We start from the raw sequence: 20,502 nt of genomic DNA on the forward strand, positions 1-20,502 counted from the left end.
GGCGCTTTAAAAACTCCAGGATGGATGTTCATATCAGGGCATCTGCATGTAAATGCCCCCTCTGTCTTCCCCACAGGTGACTCCCTGTGCATGTGGGTTAACTACCAGGGGTCAGATAGGCCAGGAAGGACGGGAGCAGGTTCCTAACCAGCAGGTTCCTAACGAGCATTCACTGGCTGGCGCTCCTGCTGGGCCCGCCCCAGTGAGCCAGAAACGCACCCCTGCCCTAACGGGATGAAATGTGCCCAGAACCGGGAGTTGGGACCGTTTAGTCCTTGCCAATGAATGCTTAATCTGTGTGCGAGAGGAAAAATCTGGACCTCCCTGGGCTCATCTGCAGCGAGGGAAATGGACTACAAGGTCTCCGTGCTTGGATGTTTCCCTTTAAAATAATAGTAAGTTAATGTTTCTTCATTTCAGTTTTAACTTTTTGTTTTGTTAATCCTCACCGAGGAGATTTCTTTCATTGACTTTTTTTCAGAGAGACTGGGAGGGAGGGGGAGTGGAAAGAGAGAGAGAGAGAGGGAGAAAGAGAGAGAGAGGTGAGAGACACATTGATTGGGGAGAGAGAGAGGGAGGAGAGTGAGAGAAAAATTGATTGGTTGCCCTGCACTCAGGACATCGAATCTGCAACCCAGGCACTCACCCCTGGCCGGAAATCGAACCTGCGACCCTTTGGTGCACTGGCCAGCACTCGAACCACGGAGCCACGCCAGCCAGGGCTCATTTCAGCTTCAGATTTTGGTCTTCTAGCCCGCAGGGACTTGGTTTTGCCCTGCTGTGGTCCATCTAGAACAGTACCTGGCACTTCACAGACGTTTCCAAACAAGTGAAGGGAAGGACTTGCACACTCGGAGATGGCCGGTGACCTCTGGCGCCCACGCAGAAAGGCCCGTGTTTTAGTGGCGGATCTGCCACCTGTGCTGGCCGAGAGGGGCCCTCCTCCACTGCTGTCACAGTGTCCGGTTGAACTCAGGTGGTGCTGGCGCTGGCTCCTGGCTCCTCCTCTGATCTGCTAGAAGCTGCTGACAGCCACTTGGCCGTACTCCTAACCCTGCTTTTAGATTCCTAAGGAATTTCTGGTGAGAGACAGTTGTTGCATATTTCACCTGTGTAGGGTTGTGTGTAGGGTTGTGTGTAGGGCTAGCGGCCTGTGATCCTTCTCTGATACCCCATTGAATAGCTGGAGACAGCTGCCACTTTACTTCATGCCTGGCCCTCTGAATTCTCTCCTATTGGGTGTAATGCCCTAAGCAGGGAGGTGAGCAAAGTTCTAGACCATAGCTGGATCGGATTTGGTGTAAGGGTGATACGAATTCAGATCTTCGTCCTAATCTGGTCCTTTGACGGGGCTCACTGAGGTTAGGAAAATGGTTAGGACGCCAGTTATAGAAAACAGATGTTTTTCCAGTAGGAATTCACTGCTTTAGGAGAGAATTCCTTCCCGGTGGAACAGAGCTCTGCTGTGGGTGGGGGGAGGGGGCTGTGAAATGGGCCCACGGCCTCTGGTGTGGACATGTATTATATCCACACTTACACTGGAGTTGTGTAAAGGCTGGTGTTTATTTATGGAAAACCAGCCTCAAACATGACGTTTTAGTTCTCTGTGAGTGAAATTGGTAAGTTTAACCCACTCTTTTTAGCCGAGACTTTCACTGCTTTATGGGGCCCAAGCACTCTGGAGCTCAGCTGTCAGCAGGGTGTGGTGTGGAGCAGGCTCGCTCGGGGCACTGCCTTCCTGTACTGTCGCTTGTTTCCAGAGTGGAGGTCATGGCTGCGCCTAGCATGAAAGTGCACCTACGAGGAGAGAAATGAGCTTTAGATTGAATGAGAAGGAATTATTCCTACGTGTTTAGTCCAGTTGAAGATACATGGTAGATCAGTAATTTTTACTTTTAAGGAACCACAGGAGTTCAGTGCCTCAGCACAGAAGTTGCCTCATTCTCCTCCTCCTCGTCATCATTGTCACCATCTTCCGGGGCCCATTTTCTTATTTGTGAACTAGGAGAGGTCAGCAGGTGATGATAATAACAGTTGTGGTGCCAGGTACTTGCCACACTTCTGTTTGAAACAGATCTTCATTTTATGAATAATAATGATTGCTTATTGAGGGCTTATTCTGTGTCAGGCACTGGCTTCCTTTGCAGGGACTGACTGGTCCTCACGCTGGCCTCTGAAGTAGGTGTTAGGATCCTTAATTTATAGACAAGGGAACTGCCCTCCCTTGCCAGCCTGGTTACCCCCAACTGCCCTCCCCTGCAGGCCTGGTTACCCCTAACTGCCCTCCCCTGCAGGCCTGGTCACCCCCCAACTGCCCTCCCCTGCAGGCCTGGTCACCCCCCAACTGCCCTCCCCTGCAGGCCTGGTCACCCCTAACTCCCCTCCCCTGCCAGCCTGGTTACCCCCAACTGCCCTCCCCTGCAGGCCTGGTCACCCCTAACTCCCCTCCCCTGCCAGCCTCATTGCCCATAACTGCTTTCCCCTGCTGGACTTGTTTCCCCCCCCTCAACTGCCCTCCCCTGCAGGCCTGGGTTCCCCCAAACTGCCCTCCATTGCAGGCCTGGTCCCTCCCAACTGCCCTCCCCTGCTGGCCATCTTGTGGCAGCCATCTTGTATCCACATGGGGGCAGCCATCTTGTGTGTTGGAGTGACAGTCAATTTGCATATTACTCTTTTATTAGATAGGATATGGATAGACCACGTTTTGTGTGTCCATTCATCTGTTGATGGACATTGGGGTTGTTTCCACTTTTTAGCTAATGTGGATGGTACTGTTATCAACATTTGTGTACAGTTTGTTCAAATGCCTGTATTCAGTTCTTTTGGGTATATTATACCAGGAGTGGAATTGCTAAGTCATGGTAATTCTGTGTTTCCACTCTTTAAGGACTGCCAAACTGTTTTCCACAGCTGATGTACCATTTGATACTAGAATCATAGGATTTTAACTCTGGTCTGGTGTTACTGAGATTCTGCTCAGTGCCAGGGTGTCCTGCTAAACCCATTACATGTGTCATCTCGTGTAATTCTCACCAAATCGCTGCCCGTGGTAAGACAGAGTAGTTAGGGAGCTTGCCAAGGTCCCCCAAGCAGGAGTAGAGAATTGTGTTCTTCCTTTAGGTGAGTGTTAAGGACCACCCAGCCCAGCGTTTCTCAGGGTGCCACTCGGCCCGCTGTTGGGCAGGATCCTTAACTAACACTGAATCACAGAGCAAGGATTCTAACACGGCACCATCCCTCTACCTTCTTGTCACCTTCTGAAGCACAGGCCTCAGCCTGAGAGCCTTGGGCAGGCGTGTCCCAGTGACCTGTAATCATGCTTATTGCATCAGAGAAGTTGCTTTCGTGTTCTCTTCGGTATGGCAGGTAATATTGATTTCCTATGTGTAGTAGTAAATACAGAGTTTTCTTTTAAAATAACATTATGTGAAAGTGATGCACTTTAAAGAAAACCACACTGTAAGTTGCGTTTCCTCACTTCTAGTCTAACTCGGCACACATACCTTGAATGTCTGCCATGTGCTCTCCACTGCACTAGTCACTGGGGATACGGAGATGACAATAACCAGGTCTTTGTTGCCAGGATGCTCTGCAAATAGACAAGTTGAGTGTATGAAGTGAGTGCAGGTATTGATGTTCACCCTGGTGCTAAGGCAACGCGGAGGGACCCTTTCCTGGGTGGGGCAGGAAGGGGAAAGTGAGGGAGGTGTTAGACTATATGGTGAATGCAGGCAGATTCTAATTATAGCTGCTCCCTACTGAATTTTAAAAATGGGTATTTTAGGTTTATATAAATACCATTATCTCATGCATCGATTTGATTTGCTGTTGTTTTAGATTATTGACTTTAGAGAATGTTATTGAGATCTTTAATGGTTTATCACTGTAGAGAGCTCATGGAATTGCATGGGCGATGGTGTGCTGCCGATGTGCAGGGCGCGCTCTGGGGGCAGCCACGGGTGGAATAGTGACCTCAGACCTGGTCTTGGAGCGGGGAGTCCTGGGTCCGAGAGAAGAAAGTGGGGTGCTTTTCAGTTCAAGTGTACTTGAAAGGTTTTTTTGGGTGAATTTTACAGACGTGTTCCCATATTAAGTTTGCACAAGCATAGAATCTAACTTTTCTTTTTCTTCTTGCGCCTCCCAATTTTCCTTTCATCTTTGCCCATTGTGGTGCTTTGGTGGTCAGTTCAGAAAGCTGCAGGGCTCCTGCTGGAAGACTGGCTGATCTCATTTGATTCTTAAGAGGAGAAACTGTATCCATAACGAGGCTTCCAGAATGGAAAAAAATTACTAATCCAGAGGGAGCAGAGATGGTGTGTGTGTAAACATTGTTTTAATAAATAGACCTTTTAAAAATGGCCTATGATTTCTATTAATCTTACTTTCTTCCACCTCAGAGATTATGCAAAGCTGTGCTTATACAATTATACCACCTCCATGGCAGTTACATTTACACCTAAAGCATGAATATTTGCCTTTGTAGTCTGCATGGCTCAGGAGTTTTGCTTTTGGAAATAGGAACCTGCCAAAAATCTAGTGATATTCAGGAAATATAACCAACACTCTGAACTTTATTCTGGCGTGTTTAGGTGAATGATGATATGGGAATGTGTATAAAAAAGTTAAATTTTGAATAAAAATTTAAACTTTATTTTCCTCCTTAAATAAGCTTACTAGTTGACTTTAATGTTTTTCTCTGTCCTCTGCTTTTATAAATAGTAATGTAAAATGCTGCACCTCTTACCACTTCTTCTGATTATTGGCAGTTTTATCTCTTATCATTGCCCCTGACAACATATTTCAGGGCATCTTGTCTTGTTATATAAAGCTGCATATATTTGCTACACATCTTTCAAAATTCAAAACAAAAAGGCAATAGAGTTCTTGCTTCTGTTAATCAGATCTACTAAATTCACTGTATGTAAGATTTTCTCTTCCTTCATGGTTTTCCTCCTTCCATTATTTCATTTTTGAAGCATTTTTATTAGTATTCATTACATTGTTCTTACATTAATGGCTAATGTAAGACTGGCATTATATGATTATTACAAATTAGTTATCTGGAGCCACACATGAGTCAAGTCAAATGATTTCTCTTAAAGGTGAAGAGGTGAAGGCTGACTTATCCTATATAATAAAAGGGTAATATGCAAATTGACCCTAACGGCGGAACGACCGGTTGCTATGATGTGCACTGACCACCAGGGGGCAGACGCTCAATGCAGGAGCTGCCCCTGGTGGTCAGTGCACTCCCACAGGGAGAGCTCCGCTCAGCCAGAAGCCAGGCTGACTGCTGTGAGCACAGAGGCAGTGGTGGGAGCCGCTCCCGCCTCCTCGGCAGCGCTAAGGATGTCCAACAGACGGCTTAGGCCCGCTCCCCTAAGCCGGCAGGTGGACATCCCCCGAGGGCTCCCGGGCTGCCAGAGGGATGTCTGACTGCCAGCTGAGGCCCAATCCCCCGGGGAGTACCGGCCTCTAGTTCTAATTCTAATGAGAAAGGAAGATTGCAAATTCTAGTGAACCTTCCGTTTGTAAAACTGAATGTGAATTTATGTTTTGATTGCGTTGTCAAGTATGAATGCTTAAACACCCCTACAGGCAATGTACGATTGTAATATCCAGCAAAGTAACCAGAGGGTCATGTTTAAAGGTCACCAGTGTTACTGTGAGCAAACTTTCCCTGTCATTGCTGTTCCACTTGCTTAGTTCGGCTCTGGTGCTTGGACCACCGGGTCCGTCTGGCCAACAGTCTCTTCTGATGAGTGTTTATCTTATTTATTGTGAAGGGCCCTCCTTCTTTCTCTCTAAGGCTGTGTGCTGTCAGGTAGTGTCAGACGTGGTGGTGTGGACCCGTGGCTGCAGGGAGGGTCTGAGTGGGCGCCTCCCTCAGCACACAGGCCGCTGTAGGAGATACCCGCTTTGACAGGTTACAGAAAGCTTCCTCAGTGCTGTGTGCACAGTTTAAAAAATAGGCTTCTTGTGGGAAATACAAAGTCCCACAACCTCTCCTCGCCCATGAGCTCTGTCTGTCCCCTGGAGGCACCGTTTCCATCTCTGACGGGTTTGCTCTGGTACTGACATCCGTATTTCTAAGTGACATGATTATGTGGCTCGTTTTCATTTTTCAGATTTGGGCTATCGCCTCCACTATGTGGAAGGTAACTCGGTTATTCTGCCCGGCCCCACAGTTCCTTTCCCTCTCGTGTCCTTTTAGATCAGACATTAAGGTTAAGTTAACATTCAGCGTTCACATTAGTAGGACTGTGTGAAATAACTGCAGTTGAGACGTGAACTGTGAATATATCTCTTTAATATAGAACTTTATGTTATTCTAGAGTTGATAATTGCCTCATTGTTTTACTTTGGGAAAAAAAAAAGATTACCGGTTTATCCTCGTCCTCTGATACGACCGGACTGTTCCTCTCAAAAGGTGAGCCCATCCGTTATCGGACTCTGGTGAACCGTCCTCTTCTCAGCAGCTGTGAGCACAGAGGCAGAGAAATGCCCACATCTGAAGCTCTGCCTGCACAGTTTAGAGTTTGGAACTCAGACTCCCTCGTGCTCAGAGGCAGTCAGGTGGTTTGGTGCTTCAGTGAGACCCGCCAGAGCAGGTTTGGACTGGAGTGAAGCACGTGGCATACTGCTTGTCCCCAAAGCTCTGTGGCTTTCCGCAGCAGGAGTGTCCCTCCGTGGTCAGGAGTGGGGTCTCACGCCTCATTCTCCACTCTGCGCTTACGCTCAGGACCTGCTGCGCACGTGGTCAAACTTGCCTCACCCGTTGTCCCTGGGGTTACGGCTGTGTTTCTGTGTTTCGTCATTTGGTGGGGCCCATTCTCCAGTAACTTCCTAGGAAGGGCCCAGGAAGTTTCCCTGCGTGCCAGAAGGTGCCCTTTCTGCCATCACACTTGAATGATTGTTTGACCGAGTATAGAAACTTAGAAATAATTTTTTTTTCCAGAAGCTATTGTCCCATTTTTCTCTAAGCTCAAGTGATTCTGTTGAGAAGTCCAGTATCTCAAACTTTATATGTCACCTATTTTTCCTTTCTGGTGACTTAGAGGCTTTTTATTTCTCTGATTTCTAAAATGTTGATGAGCCTTGGAGTTGATATTTTTCTATTCATTTTGCTCATCTCATCCAGTGTGGAATTCATTTCTGGAAATTTTTTGGAGGGGAGGGGGATCATTTTTTGGATAATGTCCTCACCTAAATTTTCTTTGTTCTTACACTCTTGAATTCTTATTAGTTGGATGTTAGAAATCTCTTTGGTAGATAGTTTGTTTTCCAGCTGTCCTGGTGAATTTTTGTTTTCTGTTTTCATAGTATTGCTTTTCACAACCTGTTTTTATTTGCTGAATTCTCTTTATTTATGCCATCGTGTTCTCACTGCACCATCGTATTACTGCATGGCCACAGTAGTTCATCTCCTTGACAGCATCTTAGAGTCTTTGCTTGTGAAGGTGGCTCTGTGGTCCTTGGCCCGTGTTACCTTCGAGTCCTCTCTCCTCTGTCTCTCCTGTTGGAGGCCAGCTTGACATGTCTGGTGGCCACTGGTTTCCGTGGACGTAACAGTGAGGTGCATGGTAGCACAAAGCTGAGAACTGTGCACTTGGGTGCAGGTGGGCCTGGATGATGGGGCGGGAATCAGGCCATTTTGTTTGAGGACCCTCGAAAGTTGTTTTCTACACTCAGCCCTCCTCCCCAGTTACCTCATCCGGAAGGAAATGGGGTCATCTGGAGGCTGAATGTGAGGATCTGTGTATTTATTTCTACTTCCATGTAATCCTGTCTTTTCCATGGATTCTGTCTGCTGCCAGCCTCGCCCCATGGAAAGCCTTTTGCCTTCTGACAGGATTGGGGTGAGGGTTAGGAAGGGGCTCTGGCTCACTCCTTACGGATATTTCACCCCCCCCCTGCCACCCTCACTCCTGAGTCTGGGTGCTGAGCTTTAATTATCTTGCTTCTGATCCTCTCACTTAGAGAACAAATTAAAACTTCAATTATCACTTGTCTGTCAGCTGTTTTCCTTCCAAAAGTTTTTGACCTTTTATCCACTATCATCTCATCTTGTTTTCTTTGTCCTTGTGGGTTTATACTTTAAAAAGAATTTCATTACTATTTAAAAAATGCTCTTTATTATTATTTTAATGTGGTTCTGTGCAGGAGTAGAAATAAACCTGAGCATTTAATCTGAAATGTAGACCGGAAATCACCAAGTCATCTTTCATAAAGCAGATTTCCTAACCAACCTGTGGCCTGCTTACACGGTTTTCTCAGTGTGTTTCCCGGGTCATACCCGCAGCTTCAGTGGCGCGGGGCATTTGTGGACTAAGAATAGACCTCGGGTGAATGGAGCGCCCTCCGGCCTGAGGAGGCCGAGGCGGGCTGGCCTTTGTCAGAGGAGCCAGGAGCAGGCTCCGGAGCTCAGGAAGTGGCGCAGGGAAAGTGATCTCCCAGCCGAGTTAGGACAGGAAGGGAGGATGGTCCAAAGTGAGGCAGCCGGTGCGGCTCCCTTACCATCCAGAGGAGAGTCAGTGCCCAGGGAGGGCCTGAGCAGAGAGCCTAGTCCGGAGAAAGATGTGGAGGAAGAACAGAGTGGGAGGTGACTGCATGTGGGAGCAGACATGGCAGTGACCCTGGGTCAGAGGTGATCCCGCTGTTTTCAACTGTAAGGTTACGCTGAATGGGAATCCATTCTGAAGGAAGTTATTAATACAGATCTGTAAGTAGATAACCCTTTTCTGGTTGCCTGTTGCTTTTTAGGATAATAAAAGGGCAAGTTAAGTAAAATAGTTTAAGCTTATATGTAGTCAGAAAAGCAACTTCTGACTGCCCAGAGCAGAGGCAGCCCCCCTGCACCTGGGAACCACCCCGAAAGCCAGTGAATGGGTGGGAGAGCCGGCCGCAGCCCCGCCCACCTGCCTCCCCTGCGGCAGTGACAGCTTCAGGACCAGGACGCGGCCGGAGAGCCTCCGGTGCTCACTCGAGGAAAGGCTGTTCATTTCAGGCAGGCTCTGTGCTGATGTCTGTGTTTACGTGTAATTTCTAATAATAAGGGATGAGACTAAAAGAACTTTCTCATTAATACTTATTTACCCAGAAAATTACATTCACCGCAGGAGCATGGTCCTCGAGCACTTGGCATTCCGTTGTGATCTTGCTGTATTTGCGTTTTATCCGAGGGAAGGAGCAGCCTCCTGGTATCTGCCTGTGTGGCCCAGTGCCAAGGCCAGTGTGAACCCAAGAACAACAGCAGCAAACAGAGTCTTTGTAACAAAAGTCAAGTTTGTAGCCGTAAGTGTGAGAAATAAAGAGTCCAGTTTATTTGGCCAGTGCTTAGTGTTCGCATTGCTGTTTATGTAATGATACATTTGGTCTTTTAAAGGGATCTGCGTTCTTTCGCAATTAGATCTGCCCACTTTCGTCGGCTTTCACAAATGTTATCTTTTTATGTCTCCATCACTAAAGACACTGATTGGTAATTAGGGTACGTCAGGAAAAACCTTCTCTAGAGACCACCATCCTGGCTGAGTTATTCATCCTGAACATTTGGGTGCCCTGGTGTTGGCCTCATCCTCAGGCCCCTTAAGTTAAAAATACCGGGTGTGTGGTCCTGCCAGCTGGCCAGAGGCCAGGCTTTTTATAGCCTCCTCTGGCCTGGGAATGGAGCTCAGCTCCAGGGGAGGCAGGAGCGGCCCCCTGGGCAGGGTCTGCGCTGGCTGGGGAGGCCCCGCTGCCTGTGTCTTCCCCTGTTATCCTAAATAAAACACGAGCGTAATCTGATGCCAAACCCTCTCTGATATCTTTTGGTAAGATGTTTGTTAAATTAAGCAAGGAGGCAAACTTGAAGTCAGTTTTCCCATTATTTTTGAAGCCTGTTGGGCCATCTGCTAGGGAGAAACTTTACTAAGTACATGCACTTTAATTAATCGAGCACCAGTTCCTAGAGGAGCATGCTTATTAAATGCCAGAACTTGCGGACATTTAGTCTCAGTTTTTGGTCTTCTGCATCAGGTGGCATTTTCCCTACATTATGTCCAGAGTTTCTCTGGCATTAGGCATGCTACTTGTTATTCTAAAATGTTGCTTAGTGTCTTCTGAAGGTTTCGTTTATTTCCATAATTCTTCCCCCTCCTCTCCTAACAGTACCTCGAAAACCATTCCTTTTCTCTCTGTGGTCTTTCTTGGATGCTGTTTGATACACTAAAACCATAGGGTTCAAGCAATTAAACGGTGGGCACATGGCTTTGTTTTGTTATTAAACACTGGCCAGGGATTTGGTGACGTGAGGAATGAATGGTGTTACAGAATTTTCATTGAAAGTAATTTTCAGGCCATACCCTTTTGTCTCAAGGTGTGTGACCCAGTGTTTAGACTTAAAAATATTAAATAGCGGGAATGTTACTTAATTCATAGGAGCTTCTGCATTTCTGTAGGTTAGAAGAGCCAACATTTAAACATCTCTTTTTGCAAACTCTTATGTCTTTGTATATTTTTCTGTCCTGAAAAGCAGACGATCACATTAATTTTCTCCCTCCTCTTTTGCCACTTGATGGACCGAGAAAAAGACACATACCTGCGTGGGTTTGGGGAAGGGGAGGGTTCTCTGTCCTGTCTGTAAAGCTCCGAGGAGTGTAGTTGGTGAGCCAGGTGTCGCTTGTGTGGACCCCCAGGAAGGGAAAGCTGTCATGAGCCCTGACGCTGATGGTCGAAGGACAGTTCCTCACTCTCTGGCGGATCAAACAGGCGCGAGAGCACCTCTCTGACTCCGGGTTCGCGGAGACATCGCTGCTGTCTTCCTTGTGACACTCCTGTGGATGTCCTGCACAGCGCTGTCTGTCACACTGGAAGATCCTTTCACTGGTGCCTTGGAACGGGTGGCACTAGAGACCTAGTCGCACCTGGCTGCTCAGCACAGGGCTGCCTACCACTGGGAGGGCTGTTGTGCTGAGCTGTGTCTGAGTCGCGGGCACAGAACGGGACCAGTACTGGTACACACTGCATGCTGTGTGCATAACCACCCCTCCCGCGGTGAAGCGGCACTTCTTCTGAAAATAGAGAAGGTGGACCCAGTGGTGGGCAATCCGAGGCTGCTGGACAGTTTAGGGTTAGATTGCAGACCTTTTTTACTGCCCAGTATGAACTTCTGTATTTTGATTATAGCAGACCTGGTGACTTTGGATTAAACCAGTGTTTATTCGGGACTAAATTCTCACAAGAAACCGCATAAATATTTTTCTTTTAGAGGAACTGTTTCTAAAATGTAAGTGGCTTTTGTAAATTCATTTTGTGAATTTCTAATTTTGTAGGATGGGGAATTCATAAAAACAACCCTATTTTTACTGTCCTTTGTATTCATATCTTCAAGGGGGTTAGTAGGGCAAATGAATAAGGACCATTTACGGATCTGATTGTTGAACATGGTATTTTTTTTTTTAATAAGTGAAGTACACATAGCATCGAATGGGTCTGCTTTATTTCTAGGGAAATGATGAACTTCACATTTTGAGAGGGAATGGCAGAATAATTTTCTTTTTTTATTTGTGCTTTTTCCCCCATGATTGCAAAGTATTATTGTAAAAGATGTAAAATTTTTTTGAAATGCTTAATGCAGAAAGTAAAAGACTAAAAGTCCTCTGAAATCTCATTCAGCAATAACATCTGGTATATGTACTTCTAAATAAAGTTTTAAAATGCTGTAACATTACGCATATTCTTTTCAACTTGCTTTTTTTGCTTACCATGTCTTGGCCATTTTCTACATGTTTCCATTATCCATATTAGATAATGCCGCACAGTATTCCTTTGTGTGCATATATTGTCATTTATTTAATCAAATGTCTGATTCAGACCTATTTGGGTTGGTTCCAATATTTAACTGTGACAAATAATGTTGCAAAGAATGTTCTCTTACACTTGTATCTTTGTGAAAGTATTTCTTCAAGATAAATTCCTAGAAGTAAAATGGAGAGTCAAAGAGTCAGGGTCACTTTTCCGGGAATAGAAGGAAAACAATAAGATCCCTAAAGGTCAACTTGGGCTGGTCTTGTGCTTTTTAAAAAGTATTTAAAAAATGGGCTCTAGGTAAACTACAATTTGAGTAGGGAAATCTCTCAGGATTCATTTTGGTTTGGAAATGGAATTTTTTGTCATTTAACTTTATGATTTGCAGTTACAACGTGAAATAAGTCTTACTATTTTTAAATTTTGCTTGCATTTTATAATAGGTGATTAATAACATGAGGAAGTCTATTTGGTTTGAACATTATTTCTTCCTGTTTTATGATCGGTACTGTATACTATAATGTTAGGAAACCTCTTTGAGCTTATTCTTTGTCTTTAAGTTCTTTTTTATTTTTTCGTCAAAATGATAGCCAAATTAAAGTCTAGAAGTAGATAATGACCATTGGTCAGAAATTTCTTGAACACTGTTCTGTGCAAAGTGCTCCACGAAGTGTGAGGAAGCTTCTGCCCTCAGCAGCTGGGGTCTGATTGGAGTTACAAGACATAGGTGCCTCGAAGGGTGAAAAGCGATGGGAAGCAGCGCAGGGTGAATCTAACGCACTAACCCCTCACACTAAACCTCAGGTAGAGCCATTGTTAACAGCCAGAGTGACTCCTCATTGTAATTAGTATTGAGTTGTATCCTGAACTTTCACCAGCATTATAACCCTTTGAAGGAGCATGGCAGATAAGGAGTTTTCCGCAGTTGTTGCAACTGTTCTTCTTTTATTTTTGTTAATCTTCACCTGAGGATAAGTTTTCCATTGATTTTTAGAGAGAGTGGAAAGGAGGGGAGGGGAGAGAGAGAGAGAGAGAGACAATCAGACAGACAGACCGACAGACAGACATAGATTGGTCGCCTCCCGCATGCGCCTCAACCGGCGCCTGGATGGAACCTGCAACCCAGGTATGTGCCCTGGGTTGAGACAAGATTCTTTTTGCTTATGGTTCAGTTTTTATGCATTGTTTCTTCCTTCCCCATCTAATTGGGGAGCAGAGGAAGAGAGGTTTACCAAATACACTCAGGCTTGAACCCCCAGACCTCCTTTATGCTCCCGGGAATTGAACCAAAGACTCTGTACACTGGCGACACTCTGACCACTGGGCCACCAGCAGGGCTCTTCCTTTTCACAGTTCGGAGCGCAGTAGGCGTGTTGGAAAGCCACTGACCTGGTTGAAGATGCTGAACGTACCCCTTCTTTGAAGCCAAATGCAGTTAAAAAATTAAAAAGGAAAATGGCTAATTTTTTTTCTGACTAAATGATAGGTGGTTTTTGTTAATTGTCCAGGCAATGTAATATGTGTAAAGACATAAAAATTTCTCCATAAGCCTTCTACCCAGAGAGAGCAACTGGCTAACAAGGTGGTCCAGGAATGTCTAGAACTTGGCATAGTAGGTTGTACCGGTTAATAATGGCGGATTTTGTAATCAAAGAAAACACGATAATTTCAAGAGAAACATCAAAAGTGCTTTATTCAAAGTAATGTCCATCGCTAGCTACACATTTCCCCCATCTTTCAGGTAATTTGTGGATACCGTCCCAATAGAACTTTTCTTGTTTTGAGGCAAACCATTCAGAGACCCAATTTTCCACTTCTTCGTACGTTTTGAAGTGCTGCTCAGAAAGTGCGTGTGCCATCGATCAGAACAAGTGGTCATCTGAAGGAGCAAGGTCTGGTGAATACCGCGGGTGGGTTAATACTTCCCAGGCGAGATCTTTTAACGTGTCTTTAACTGGTTTTGAAGTGTGTGATGGTGCATCATCATGAAGCAAAATTACTTTGCTGTGTCTTCTGGCACATTCTGGTCATTTCATGATCAAAGCGTGGTTCACATTGATTATTTGTTGTTGGTAGGATCAGAATTAATGGTTTCACCTGGCTTTAGAAGCTCATAGTACACCACACCTTCCTGATTCCACCAAACGCAGAGCATTGTCTTCTTTCTGAAGCTATTTGGCCTTGCAGTCGATGTTGATGGTTGACCTGGATCAACCCATGATTTTGTGCATTTGGGATTCTCAAAATAAATCCACTTTTCATCGCCAGTCACAATTCGATGCAAAAAAGACTTTCTTTTGTGCCGTTGAAGCAACATTTTACTGATGACTTTTTGGTTTTCCATTTGTCTTTCGTTCAGTTGATGTGGCACCCACTTTCCTTCCTTTAAAATCTTTCCCATTGCTTGTAAACGATCGGAAATTGTTTGCTGAGCAATGTTTAATCTTACTGCAAGTTGTTTTTGAGTTTGACACGCATCTTCACCCAATAATGCTTGTAATTGTTGGTCTTCAAACTTTTTCGGTTGACCTGGACGTTCTTTGTCTTTCACATCAAAATCATCACTTTTAAAGCATTTAAACCAGTGTTCACAAGTATCTTGAGATGGAGCATGTTCACCATAAGCTTCCCAAAGTATATGATAACTTTTTCTTCAAAATAAAGTAATGAATTAAAACTTCCTGCAAATGCTCTTCTTTTTGGCACGAAATTCAACATTTTTAAGCGTAAAAACATCTATGATGTTAACACTTTCAGCAAATTTGACATATGAAGTTTTGAAGCTTACTGTCAGTACAACAAAATAGCATACATATCAAATCGCATATGTATCAACATATGTGTAACTCCATCTATTGAAAAAAATCCGCATTATTAACCGGTACACCTAGTACTTGCTCCAGCAATATCTGTTAACAGCACCGGACGCTCTTCTACATGAGCTCTGCGTGGCCACGTTTTTGATCACCACGTGGGAGTGGACGCTCCGGCCCTCTGATGCTCCTCTGCACATGGGATGGTTGGTTCCCTGTGCACTCTGTGCCAGAGCCCAGCAGGAGGGCCCCCCAGGCCTTCACGGGCCTGGAACGGGGGTGCAGAGCTGCCTTGGAGCAGCCGGCATGCCAACCCTCTATTCTCCACAGCCATCCAGTCAGCAAGGGTTCAGCTTGTTCCTTGTTATTTTACAGCTTCTATTTTCTGGTTTGCTTTTGACCTTCCCATAGTTAATTATGTATTTAAGAAATAATGAAGAGTGTCTTTTTTTTGAAGAGGCATGGTTTTTGGAAGGGACTTTCTTCTCTCTTTTTGACAATGAATTAGATTCCTTCTGAAGGCTCTGGATCTAGGTTATTGCAGGGTTTGCCTCCTCTAAGCTGGAACTGTCCAACTGTTCTGCTATTTCAGACCTGGCCTAGCTTTCATTTCCAAGCTCTGGAGATAATTTATAGCTGTAGGGTGTCAGGAGTGGGTTTGAATTGGACCTGCACAATGTAACATGGAATTTTGCAGAGATTGTTAAAATTACTACTTCACCATTCAAATGACTAAGTACAGTAAACTTCGGACTCAGTTAATTTATTTGCGTATTTATTGACTGAGTGCTTCATGTAGAACACTGAAATAATGAAAAAGCCCAGCACATGTTCAGAGCTGGTTTGGCTTTTTAAAAATTATAGGCTTGAGTATAGCTAGCTAAATGGTCTTCAGCAAAATTGGCAGCGAATGGCTCCCTAGGGGCTCCGAGTCAGTCTCTCATTTGCAGAGGTATTGCTATCGCTCAGTGTTCAGTTGGTCTAGCAGAGGGACACTTGTTTAGTTGTGTAAATTCCTGTTTTTACATATTGTCTTCCTAATTGGGAAAGTTATATTTCTACTCTTTTATCTCCGGCATAAGCATGTAGGGTCTTGGAATCAGAATATTTTGTCCAATTTACAGTAGCCTTCATAAATTTAGTTGTTCTGTGTTTAAATCGCTTTTAGCTTAAAAAAATTTAAAAGGCAGTGGTTGGATTTCATTAATACAGGGTTTTCATAAACATAGTCCCTAAGACTATGCCTCCTTTTCCAACCAGAGGAGGTAATTTTCATCCCTGGGAACCCAAACCTTTACCGTTAGCAGATGTTTCCCAACACTGACCACAAGGAAGCTTGTCTCGACTAACTCAGGGTTATACATAAGATTAAACTATGATTTAATTACAGCAATTGACTCTCTGGCTCTATTAATAGCTAATGACTTGTACTTTCCTGGCCTGTGAGCTATGCTTTACTGTGTTTTAGTGCTTTTAGGTATAATCATTAGTGTTCCCAGAGACAAGATTCTTTCTTTTCACTTACGGTTCAGTTTTTATACTTCTTCCTCCCCCATTTAATTGGGGGAGCAGAGGAAGAGAGGTTTACCAAATACACTCAGGCTTGAAACCCCACACCTCCTCTGTGCCTTCCTGAGCGCACTGTAGAATGCATTAGAACCCTGTTAATGCCGAGAGGAGGGGTGGTGCCAGAAACTTAGGATGTTACTGTGGGGAATGCACTATGTGTGCATCCTTTCCGCTTAGGCAGTCTGTTTAACTGATGGCGTTACCAGGACTGTGGTATAGGGTGGTACTTTATACTCTCACAGAGTTTAAGGACTGGATTAGGTGTTAGAACGTGAGGATTCCAGGCTTAGCTCTGTGCTTTAAGTCTTAGTTAACGCCTTGTAGCTGTAGTCCTTAAGTCAGACTGTATTGAAACGTGTTGTGAGGCTAGATGGAAGTCTGTGTGAAAGTGATTTGAAATACTTGGCTCTATTCTGTAAGACAGTCTTGTCCTTTTTACATTCAGAGTCCTAGGATTGTCCTAAGGAGGAACTGTATTTCCACCCTGGGCATGAGAATGGGTCCTGATGGTACCTCCCTAAGTTGGTCAATTTGGGGCCCAAGCTTCCTTTCCAGGGAGGCCTTGGTTTACCTTTGAGCCATCGTGTGGGCTGGGGTAGGAGCCTCTGAAAGCTGCGTCCTTTTCCTTAGGCAGGGGTGGAGGCAATGTCACTCCCGTTGCTCCTGAGTTGCCAGCACAGTTGCCCTGCCTTATGGCCTAGATGTCCCTCCCGTGTGCTCCCTCCCGATGCTTCCTCCCGGCCTAGATGTCCCTCCTGTGTGCTCCCTCCCGATGCTTCCTCCCGATACTCCCTCCTGTGTGCTCCCTCCTGATACTTCCTCGTGTGTGCTCCTTCCTGTGTGCTTCCTCCTGTGTGCTCCCTCCTGATGCTCCCTCCTGTGTGCTCCCTCCCGATGCTCCCTCCTGTGTGCTCCCTCCTGTGTGCTCCCTCGTGTGTGCTCCTTCCTGTGTGCTTCCTCCTGTGTGCTTCCTCCTGTGTGCTTCCTCCTGTGTGCTCCCTCCTGTGTGCTTCCTCCTGTGTGCTCCCTCCTGTGTGCTCCCTCCCGATGCTCCCTCCTGTGTGCTCCTTCCTGTGTGCTTCCTCCTGTGTGCTCCCTCCTGTGTGCTTCCTCCTGTGTGCTCCTTCCTGTGTGCTCCCTCCCGATGCTCCCTCCTGTGTGCTCCTTCCTGTGTGCTTCCTCCTGTGTGCTCCTTCCTGTGTGCTCCCTCCTGTGTGCTCCCTTGTGTGTGCTCCTTCCTGTGTGCTCCCTCCTGTGTGCTCCCTCGTGTGTGCTCCTTCCTGTGTGCTTCCTCCTGTGTGCTCCTTCTTGTGTGCTCCCTCGTGTGTGCTCCTTCCTGTGTGCTTCCTCCTGTGTGCTCCTTCCTGTGTGCTCCTTCCTGTGTGCTCCCTCCCAATGCTCCCTCCTGTGTGCTCCTTCCTGTGTGCTCCCTCCTGTGTGCTCCCTCCTGTGTGCTCCTTCCTGTGTGCTTCCTCCTGTGTGCTCCTTCCTGTGTGCTCCCTCCCGATGCTCCCTCCTGTGTGCTCCTTCCTGTGTGCTTCCTCCTGTGTGCTCCTTCCTGTGTGCTCCCTCCTGTGTGCTCCTTCCTGTGTGCTTCCTCCTGTGTGCTCCTTCCTGTGTGCTCCCTCCTGTGTGCTCCCTCGTGTGTGCTCCTTCCTGTGTGCTTCCTCCTGTGTGCTCCTTCCTGTGTGCTCCCTCGTGTGTGCTCCTTCCTGTGTGCTTCCTCCTGTGTGCTCCTTCCTGTGTGCTCCCTCCCGATGCTCCCTCCTGTGTGCTCCTTCCTGTGTGCTCCCTCCTGTGTACTCCCTCCTGTGTGCTTCCTCCTGTGTGCTCCCTCGTGTGTGCTCCTTCCTGTGTGCTTCCTCCTGTGTGCTCCTTCCTGTGTGCTCCCTCCCAATGCTCCCTCCTGTGTGCTCCTTCCTGTGTGCTCCCTCCTGTGTACTCCCTCCTGTGTGCTCCTTCCTGTGTGCTCCCTCCTGTGTGCTCCCTCCCGATGCTCCCTCCTGTGTGCTCCCTCGTGTGTGCTCCTTCCTGTGTGCTCCCTCCTGATGCTCCCTCCCGATGCTCCCTCCCGATACTCCCTCCTGATACCTCCCTCCTGTGTGCTCCCTCCCGATACTCCCGCCTGATGCTTCCTCCTGTGTGCTCCCTCCCGATGCTCCCTCCTGTGTGCTCCCTCCCGATGCTCCCTCCTGTGTGCCCCTCCCGATGCTCCCTCCTGTGGGCTCCCTCCCGATGCTCCCTCCTGTGTGCTCCCTCCCGATGCTCCCTCCTGTGTGCTCCCTCCCGATGCTCCCTCCTGTGTGCTCCCTCCCGATGCTCCCTCCCGTGTGCTCCCTCCCGATGCTCCCTCCCGTGTACTCCTTCCTGTGTGCTTCCTCCTGTGTGCTCCCTCCTGTGTGCTCCTTCCTGTGTGCTCCCTCCAGATGCTTCCTCCTGTGTGGCTCGCTCCCTCCCGATACTCCCTCCTGGCCTAGATGTCCCTCCTGTGTGCTCCCTCCCGATGCTCCCTCCTGGCCTAGATGCTCCCTCCTGTGTGCTCCCTCCTGATGCTCCTTCCTGTGTGCTCCCTCCCGGCGCTCTCAGGCTCAGCCTTCACCTCCCACAGGTGGTCCCGCACCCGTGAGAAGACCTGATAGTGTTGCCTGCCCCTTTAAGGTTAAATGAGATGGTATTTGTAAAGAATTTACCAGTTGAGCTCACTGAAAACTATGTGTTATTACTATTTTTTGGTAAAAATGTTATGAATGTTTTCACAAAACCTATGGTTCTTTAGTGAGTTGTGAATTATGACCTTAACCATTTTCTCTTACAAACCAAAGCTAGCTTATTTCTCCTCCCCCTGTTTTTGGCTAACGCCGTGGTCGGCAAACTGCGGCTCGCGAGCCACATGCAGCTCTTTGGCCCCTTGAGTGTGGCTCTTCCACAAAATACCACGGCCTGGGCGAGTCTATTTTGAAGAAGTGGCGTTAGAAGAAGTCTAAGTTTAAAAAATTTGGCTCTCAAAAGAAATTTCAATCGTTGTACTGTTGATATTTGGCTCTGTTGACTAATGCGTTTGCCGACCACTGGGCTAACGAGTGAACACAATTGCCATGATGAGCTGAAATGAACCTGAAAACTGTTCTTTTCTTTGGGCTTGGTTGATTATTGGTGTTTATTTGGGGAATTTTTATGGAATTCAGAAAATGAATGATTTTTACCAGCCTTAACTGAGGCAATTTAGAGGCCCTTTGAGGGGTGGGAGGCGGGGTTGAGACTCCCGTCTGGTTCCTTCCTTCAGGCGTGTTCAGCAGCCTCTTCAGATCCAAGGCAGGCGTTTGGGGCAGTCCTCCCACCTGCCAGCATTGTCTCAGGATGGAGGGAATGCTCTGTTCTGTTCTAGAATAGTCTGTTCTGGACTATTCCATTCCTTGGGCGTTAGGTCTTATTGATGTAAATGATTGAGGACCCCCAACCCCCCAACCCTTCCATGATAGTTCTGGTGGAATTGTTTCAAACTCTGGAAATCAACCAGGGAGACATGATCTGGTTATGTTTGAGCGAGTTGGGCACAGATGAAACAGTGAAAGGTTTGGGAAGGTTTTATTATATTGAGAGTTCATATCTTTTGCGAAAATGTTACAGCACATTAACTGCCATAATTACCATAAATAATTAAAACAAAAATATGATCAGAATAATTGAACAGAATGTGTTAGGTGGTGTCATCAGCTTCTGTTTCTTTCATTGCTTTGTCCTATTAACTTCTAGTGAACGCTACAGTTTTTGTCCACTTGGGCCTTTTGATAAGGCTTTTGTGATAAACTAGCTCAGGGTGGATGCTTCTCATATGGACTGGAATATGTGTTAAAGGCAGAATCCAAGTTGTAATTACGTCACCAGTGTCAGCTGTCAGCGTAATTTAACACCCAGGGATGAATGAACCTAGATCAGAGAGATTGGGAATAATGCCCAATTTTGGAAGAAGAATCTTGTAATAATACCAAAATTATGAAGAATTAGTCCTCTGGCCTGGTGGGTCAGTTGGTTGGAGCTTTGTCCTGTGCACCAAAAGGGTTACTGGTTCGATTCCTGGTCAGGGCACATGACAGACAGAGTTGCAGGTTCAATCCCTAGTTGTATGGGAGGCAACTGATCAATGTTTCTCACATCTCTTCCTCCCCCCCCCCCCCCCCCCCCCCTAAAATCAGTCTACGTGTCCTCGGGTGAGGATTAAGAAAAAAAAGAGCGATACATTTTTAGGGGATATGGGTGATACTTTAAAAGCAATTTAATGAGCAAATTTATCTTTGATTTTTAAAAGCTGGGAATTTAACCAGAATTTACACTGAGA

General features: G+C 46.4%; 1 protein-coding gene and 1 long non-coding RNA gene across 2 annotated transcripts in view; one reads left to right on the plus strand and one right to left on the minus strand.

Annotated features, from left to right (window-relative positions):
* The window catches only part of ARID1B (AT-rich interaction domain 1B), a 357,127-nt gene that overhangs the window by 57,193 nt on the left and 279,432 nt on the right, over positions 1-20,502 (plus strand). The window lies entirely within an intron of this gene.
* On the minus strand, positions 1,567-19,512 carry LOC114227442 (uncharacterized). The gene is made up of 3 exons (XR_003613490.2): positions 19,370-19,512; positions 3,504-3,589; positions 1,567-1,797 (listed from the first exon to the last, which is right to left on the minus strand). It is a non-coding gene; the product is annotated as an uncharacterized LOC114227442 (long non-coding RNA).

The sequence above is a fragment of the Eptesicus fuscus genome, chromosome 10 (assembly GCF_027574615.1).
Source record: "Eptesicus fuscus isolate TK198812 chromosome 10, DD_ASM_mEF_20220401, whole genome shotgun sequence".
NCBI classification, from domain to species: Eukaryota; Metazoa; Chordata; class Mammalia; order Chiroptera; family Vespertilionidae; genus Eptesicus; species Eptesicus fuscus.